An 8,452-nucleotide genomic window follows, 5' to 3' on the forward strand; every position below is an offset into this window, starting at 1 on the left:
GGGCGCACATGTAAAAATCAAGCTAGGGCTTACTTTCAGGGTAGGTCATATTTTTAGGGAAACAGGGTAGGTCTTTTACGAGTGTGTAGAGATGCCAAACTGATGGTGCCTTTGACCCCACCCTCAGTCTCAGCCTGCTCATCTCCTACAATATAACTACTATTGTTCCAGAGATTTTAAACCAGAACAATGCAGGTATAATCATTAAAAAATAAAGAAGTTGTAATTTGGAACTCAAGTCCTAGAGACTTCATGGATCAATCATTTTAGTAGCACCAGTATAGACAGGGGTTTCCATCATATTCTTCCAGCATACTTTAGACTTCCCAGTTCAAGTTATGGTCCTCAGATTCTACCCATCCGCAAGCCCCAATTTTGCTGGATTTATTAAACCCAGACAAGGTGATCAGCCAGGAGCTGAGATCGTATCATTGGGATCAAGGACAACACCTCTTCTGAATTTCTGCACCTGGACGTTTTCCCTCGTGTAAAATCAGGAGCGTGATTTGCAATTGGAGAACAAATTTAACACCACTCAATTTCAGGAAACTAATTGCTGTATCTGCCTCTCAATTCATTAACGGATTCTGAAATAAATGACATCGCCACAGCTGTTTCTAGATTATAATGTACATTCATCTTCATCTACGGAAATGTGGAATGTAGAAAAAAATAGAATTGGGAGAAAAATCAAAGCTCCTTGTTCAACGATATTGTAGCTCTCCCGAAACCACGAGGTCAAATGTTGGATTAAAGATCCAGCAGAAATGTCCACCTGTTGGGGGCCATTATTTAGAAAAATGTCTTATATGCTGATTGTCTAAACCACTAAGAGACGGCTGTAAAACACTGTGAAATCTTACGTAAGTCTAAGTGCTATTCTAGTCTGTTGCCTTGGTGGCGCAGTGGTTATAATGCATTATTGCAGGCTAATTCTGCCAACTGCCAGCAGTTCAGTCCTGACTGGCTCAAGGTTGACTCAGCCTTCCATCCAGAGGTGGGTATTCAGCAGATTCTGACCCGTTCTGGAGAACCAGTAGCGGAAATTTGGAGTAGTTTGGAGAACCGGCAAATACCACCTCTGATTGGCCCCACCCCCATCTATTCTCTGCCTTCCAAGTCCCAGCTGATTGGCTGGCTCTTCTTTGGTTGCCCTGCACAGGAGAACGGAGCTGGAAAGCAGGTTAGCGGGCTTGGGAGGGAATGGGATCTTGCAGTATCCTTCCCCTGGAGTGGGGTAGAAACGGGGATTTTACAGTATTCTTCCCCTGCCATGCCCCTCCAAGCCACGCCCACAGAACTGGTAGTAAAAAAATAAATAAATCCCACCATTGCTTCCATCCCTCCGCGGTAGATAACATCTAAGTGCTATTGCTATTGCTAAATATACGCGGTTCACCGCCGGAGAGGTTTCCACGGAGAAAAGCCATTCATCAAAGCATGTGGAGAAAGGTTGCCTTTAAAATGGTGGAAGCTAAATCCCTGCAGGGGATTTTGAACTAGCTCTAAGCTTGGACTGCAGCTCCCGAACCTCCGCCGTGGTCTTTATTCCCATTTTTGAAAGCTTCGTTCTATCTCTGTTGACCTTGCCCCTTCCTCTAAGTCCGTATTCATACATAAAGAGGAAAGATCGCTCAGCACCTGATGATCTGATGAACTGATCTATTGAAGATTTTTTTAAAAAAAAATCAGCAGTACGGAAGTAGCTTGCCGTAAGCTTCTTGCAGGTTTTATTACGGTACTTTCCTAAGGGTTTTCCGGTGGCCTTCTGTTGGCTCATGTAAGGCCCATTTTTGTTCATGCTACCCTGTGATGTGGATTCATAAGAGGAGAGGGAAGTGGATTTTTCACAAGTTCTGCCCAAGTTTCCAAACCGATGGAACAAATCAACCCCGAAGCACAATCTCACTATTTTGGACACATTATGCAATAACCAAGATCTCCTGAGAAGGATGAAATATTGGAGGGGGAGGGGGAGTGGAAAGATGGAGAAGAGCATCAAGGTGGGTGGATTCAGTTCTACAGGTAGTGCCCAGCTTACAACAGTTCATTTAGTGGGCCGTTCAAAGTGACAGTGGCTGTTCTGACCCAGGCTTCGTCAAATGTAGTTAAACACAAACTTGTTTTAAAAGCAAAACCTGTTTTAATGCAATGCTGGGAATTATTTTCATTCACAGCCAAAACTAACTTAAATAGATAAGCACACACCTATCTGTGCTGTGGAATGCTGCCAAAAACAGAAGTATCCAAATTAATTATAACAGAAACCAACTGAAGTACCAGAAAAAAACTGACCAGAGTACAACAGAACTTCAAGGAGGACTCGGAATCTATCGAACTACTTTGCTTCCTGCAAAGATTTCATCGTTGAGGTCTGACTTTTATCCTTTATGGGAGGGGCAATCACCTCCCAGTCTTACTCCCGAATCGCCTCTTTTGTCTCAGCTGCTCTCGCCTTCTAGCAGCTCTGCGCACACGCGCACTGGGAACAGGCTCCCCTTGTTCCGCTGCCTCGCTGCTGCCAGACTCCGGAGTCAGCACCCCACTCTCAGATGGTCCTGGCCCCATCTCTGCTTCGGAGGCAGGATCCTCTCCAGACTCCCGGACTGGTCCCTATTCTTCCCCACTGTTAGATTCCACGGCCGTCTGCACAGGCTGCTGGCAAACCACAACAATGGCTCTGAAGAAAGTGACATAGGACCGTTTTTCACACTTACAACTGAAGCACCCACACACACACACACACGGTCACCTGATCAAAATTCAGATGCTTGGCAACTGGCATGTACTTAGGATGGTTGCTGGGGGTCATGTGATCCTCTTTTGCAACCCTCTGCCAAGCAAAGCTTGTGCCTCATTTTCCCTCCCATGGCCTTCTGAAGCACTCTGATGGGTGAAAACAGGCCGTGTGGCTCATTTTCAGCCCATTTTCAGCTGTTTCAGCCCATTTTCAGCTGTTTCAGCCCATTTTTCAGCTGTTTTCAGCCCATTTTCAGCTGTTTTCAGCCCATTTTCAGCTGTTTTCAGCCCATTTTTCAGCTGTTTTCAGCCAGTTTTGGGCTTGTTTTTTTGGCCCATTTTGGGATCATTTTGGGCCTGTATTTAGGCATTTTGGACCTGCTTTTCAGCCCGGTTTCAACCAGCAGAGTGCTGCAGGAGGCCCATGGAGGGTGAAAACAACGCACGGGGGGGTGCACACAGCCCCTTTTAGTCACCAGAGGCCCCATGGGCCAGCCCTTTGATAGTTCTGGGCCAGATTTAAGCACCCCATGGGCCAGATCCAGCCTGCGGCCCTTGAGTTTGACAGTCCTGCTCTAAAGTCTTGATCATCTGGGTGGTCATAACAATCTTTCCCTTTTTTCTGGCGTTTAGTCAAGGAGCACCTGTTGCAGTCAACGTGTCAGATATTCTACCTTGGTTAGCTCAGACATTGCCTACCAGCACTTATCCCCTTTCGGGGACAGCAAATTGCTCGCTAATGAAGAAGATCAGAAGACTTATCATTAGAAATGTACAACGACAGCATCCTTCACCTCAGGGACAAGCCAATTAAGACAGTTGCGCGGCACGCCAGCCTTCTGATGCAACGAACGGTGATTGCCTTGTGGTTTCGGCAACATCTGTGCTTGTTAAGATTCTCCCAGTTGTTTGATTGTTCGCGATTGAAATGGATGCCCCTCCCCCCATCCTCGTCCCCATCGCCCACCCCAGAAAGGACAAGCCGTGGTTAGCAAACAAAGAAAGCGATAGCCCATCAATTTCCACCACCACCACTTGGCAACAATCTGAGACCTTGATAGGAGAAGGCAGCGATGATGGTTACTTTCATTCGGGGATTTATACATCCCAAATACATGAGTGATGAGGTCCATAAATATTTCAAAGACAAATCTTTGCGGAGAAAGGACTTAACTAGTTGCATAAAAAAGGGGTAGTGGAACCCCTCAAAGGCCCGTGGCTGAACATGTGTTTTCTTCTGCCATTTGAAGAGGTTTGTTTGCAAAAGCGGGAAATCGTAGCTTAGAACATCCCAAGACAAATTCCTTATTTTTTTCTTCTTTTTATCAAAACCAACATAAAAGGGTGGGGGTGGGGGGAAGACATTATAGGAGCTCTGGGCAAAGAAGAAATGACCTCTTTTTCAGCATGAATCTTTCATCTAACTTTGACTGGAAATACATAATAGATAAGTTGACATCTTTAATTGGGCTCTCTTTCACTGACATTTGAAGTGCTAACGGCTTCGTAGGTGGGGAGAGGAATTGCAGGCATCCATGCCTAACAGAGCAACAGAGTCGGAAGGGACCTTGAAGGTCTTCTAGTCCAGCCCATTCTCAAGCAGGAAACCCTATGCCTGTGATGGCGAACCTATGGCACGCGTGCCGGAAGTGGCATGCAGAGCCACTTCTGCCGGCACACGAGAGGTCGCCCAGAAGATCCCCACTGCGCATGCAGACATGCCACCCACCCGACAGCTGATTGTCGGGTATCTGACGTGCATGCATGGGAGGGCGTGGAAGATGCATGTGCATGTGCAGAGATGCATAGGATGTGTGTGGGGGGGTCTCGTGTGCATACACAGAGATGTGCAGTGAGCAAAGGGGGGGTCACATGCACCTGCGCAGAGACATGCGGTGTACGTAGGGGGCCATGTGCATTTCCTTTTGGGTGCTGGCATGCAAGCGCCTGAGTGTGTGCACAATTTTCAGCATGGGAGCCCAAAAGGATTAGCCACCACTGCCCAATGTCATTTCAGACAGATGGTTGCCCAAACTCTTCTTAAAAACCTCCAGTGTTGGAGCATCAGGGGTGGGCAGCTACCGGTTCACACCAGTTCAAGTGAACTGGATGTTAATTTTATGGCCAGTTTGCCAAACCAGCAAATCCCACCCCTGTCTGACCCCGCCCCTCCCAGGAGTCCCCACACGGCCCATTTCGGATTGCAGGAAAGTGCATGGTGCATGCGGAAGTCCGGGGAGAGCGAAAACTCGGCCTCCCGGAAGTTGTGAATGAATTACCTAGATTTTTAGTCTTTGTTGCCTGGTTCACACACAGTGCTGGGTTTAGCAAAGGGGCTAACACCCAATTACCCTTGTCTGGGCTGAAATGCTAAACAAAAGACAAATCTGGTTAGATGCTTGGATGGGAGACCACCATGCAATCCCAGGAGTAAAGACTAGGCTGAGAAATTGTAAAGCCTTTTGGTTTGAAGTCAGCCTATTGCTGCTGTTGGAAGAAATATCCAAGTCCAGGTCCTAAACTGGTAGAAAGGCACTGGAGACAAAATGGCGGCTGGAGGCTGATTGGAAAGATTGTTTAATGATGAAGCAGAACCACATCGGTGATTCTGGGGCAACTGACCACATGGAGTTGAAACTGAGGGTGTTTTATACTTTCTCTTGGGCTTTGCACTTGAGCTTCCTGTTCCTGTGCAAGAACATGTGTTCTGTTGACTGTGGTAGGGGTTATGTAGGGGTCATAACTGGCTCTATCGGTTATCTAAGCTAAGTTTGGTTGACGTTTGGAGGCTGATGCAATGAAGGGGCTTGTTGGGCCATTCCTACTGTGGCTGAGGGTTAACCCTACTTTTGTCCAGACCTTACTGCAGGGAATTGGCTTATGAATAGAGCTAGCTGTCTCTTTATCTCTTAAGTGCTGACATCTCCTCTGAGCTATTAAGAAAGGTGAGGGCTATTAAGAGTGAATCGGCTTCCTGCCTCTAAAAAAATACGTTTCCAGGGAAATACAATATTCTGCCTTTTAAATATTTCTCAAAATATTTTTTTTCTCGTAGGAGCGGGGTGCGTGCTAACTTTCTACACTGCTAAAAAAATTGAGAAAATGACATGGAAAAGTCAGAAGAAGAAGCAGTAAATGGAGATATCCTCTTTCGCTTGAAAGAAGCCCCAACATTTCCAATTTCTTGTATTCTGACAGTGTTTCCTACATCACAAACCATAGTTTGCAAGATCAATGGCTCTTCACAGGCAACATTAAGCTAGAAGTAAATAAAACCACAGCCTGGCTCGCTGTGATTATCTAAAGTTGGAAATGAATAAGGGAGTAGGACCTCATACAGATGAAGGATCAAAGGCTAATCACAGTCAAAGGCAGGGAAGAAGAAAGAGGATCAGCCAAACAAATGCACACGCGGATCACTTCTGTAGGACTGCAGTTCTAATGGAATGTAACAGTCATGGGGTGTCCTTTGATCTTTGGTGATGAATGAAAGTTGCCCACTAACACAATCCTTGCAGAACAGAGCGGAATATGAGAGAGAGAGAGAGAGAGACAGAGAGACAGAGAGAGAGAGAGAGAGACAGAGACAGAGAGAGACAGACAGAGACAGAGACAGAGAGAAACACACAGAGAGAAACAGAGAGAGAGAAACAAAGAGAGAGAGAGAAAAGAGTGAGAAAGAGAGGAGGAGGAGGGAGGGAGAGAAAGAGAGAGAGAAAGAAAGACACAGAGAGAGAAACACAGAGAGAGAAAGAGAGGAAGAAAGAGAGGAAGAGGAGGAGGGGGAGAGACAAACAGAGAGAGACAGAGAGTGAGAAAGAGAGAGAAAAGAGAGAGGGAGAGAAGAGGAAGAGAGAGAAACAAAGAGAGAAAAAGAGTGAGAAAGAGAAGAGGAGAAGGGAGAAAGTGGAAAAGAGAAAGAGAGAGATTGAGAGAGAGAAACAGAGAAAGAAAGAGAGAGGGAGAGGGAGAGAGAAAGAGAAGGAAGGAAGAAGAGAAAGAGAGAGATTGAGAGAGAGAAACAGAGAAAGAAAGAGAGAGGGAGAGAGAAAGAGAGAGAAAGAAAGAAAGAAGAAAGAAGAAAGAAAGAAAGAAAGAAAGAAAGAAAGAAAGAAAGAAAATAATACAGGCAACAAAGTCTGTCTCATTTTCTTCCAAATCTGTTGCCCCCATATGGATTCCTCCCTCAATTCAGACCTTCTGGTTAGGTGGAAAGCATATCCTCATATCCACTTTTATTAGATTTTAACTTCTAGCTCAACCAGCAAAGGAAGAAGTAATGGGGGAACATGGCCACCGTCCAATATTTTTCTGGACAGAAAAATCCTGAGTTTGCAAAAAATAAAAGGGAAAAAAACGCATTATAAAATCTGATTAGCATTACATTCATGACAGCATCTATAATTAAACAACTGGATGGGTGTTTGTTTGTTTTTTCATTCTCCCTACATTTCAGAGGAAATAGTGAGCACAAAAGTGCATGGAAAGCTTTAAAGTTAAAAACAACAACCAACAAAACAAAAGCTTGCATTCTTAAATTAGAAAGATGTTGAGACTCTGGAAAGAGTGCAGAGAAGAGCAACCAGGATGATGAGGGGACTGGAGGCTCAAACATATGATGAACAGTTGCAGAAAGTGGGCCTGGCTAGTCTAGGGAAGAGAAGGACCAGGGGAGACATGATAGCAGTCTTCCAATATTTGGGGGTCTGCCCCAAAGAAGAGGGAGTCAAGCTATTCTCCAAAGCACCTGAAGTCCAGACAAGGAATAATGGATGGAAACTAACCAAGGAGAGAAGCAACCAAGAATTAAAGAGAAACTTCCTAACAATGACAACAATTAACCAGTGGAACAGCTTGCCAACAGAAGTTGTGGGTGCTCCAAGACTGGAGGTTTTTAAGAAGAGATTGGACAGCCATTTTGTCTGAAATGGCTTAAGGCAGTGGCGGCTAACCTTTTTGGGCTCCTGTGCCAAAAATTGTGTGTGCGCTTGCATGCTCGTGCTCGTGTGCCAGTACCCAGAAGCCCCCCATTCCCCCTACATATGCGTGCACAATCCCCACCACCACATACCCCCGCCACCCCCTTACCTGCATTGCACCTCACCACTGATTTTCGGCCAGTTTGAGGCCTTTTTTGGCCTCCCAGAGGCCTGAGGAAGATTTCTGCAGGCTTTGCAGGCCGAAAACTAGGCCCGTTTTGTCACCTCTGGTATTTCCAGAAAAACAGGAAGTGATGAAATGGGCCTAGTTTTTGGCCTGCAAAGCCTCAGAAGCCTGCAGAAGCCTTCCTCAAGACTTTGGGAGGCCGAAAAAGGCCTCAAACTGGTCAAAAATCAGCTGTGAGGCGCACGCATGTGCAGTGAGGTAAGTTTGCCTGCAGCTCGCGTGCCGGCACAAATGGCTCTGCGTGCCACCTGTGGCATGCGTGCCATAGGTTCGCCATCACAGGCCTAAGATTTCCTGCTTCCTTCCTTCCTTATCCAGAAGGGAAAGTATCTTCCTTCCTCCCTCCCTTCCTTCCCTCCTCCCTTCCTTCCTTCCCTCCTTCATTCTTTCCTTTCATAACTTTCCTTCCTTCCATCCATCCATCCATTGCCTTCCTTCTTCCCCCCTCCCTCCTTTCCTTCCTTATTCTTTCCTTATCCTTCATCCCTTATTCCTCCCTCCCTCCCTTCCTTCCCTATCCTTCCTACCATAACCTTCCTTCCTTCCA

Source organism: Notechis scutatus, chromosome 5 (genome assembly GCF_049901735.1).
Source record: "Notechis scutatus isolate UNSWTSFEM ecotype Mainland chromosome 5, rNotScu1.2, whole genome shotgun sequence".
NCBI classification, from domain to species: Eukaryota; Metazoa; Chordata; class Lepidosauria; order Squamata; family Elapidae; genus Notechis; species Notechis scutatus.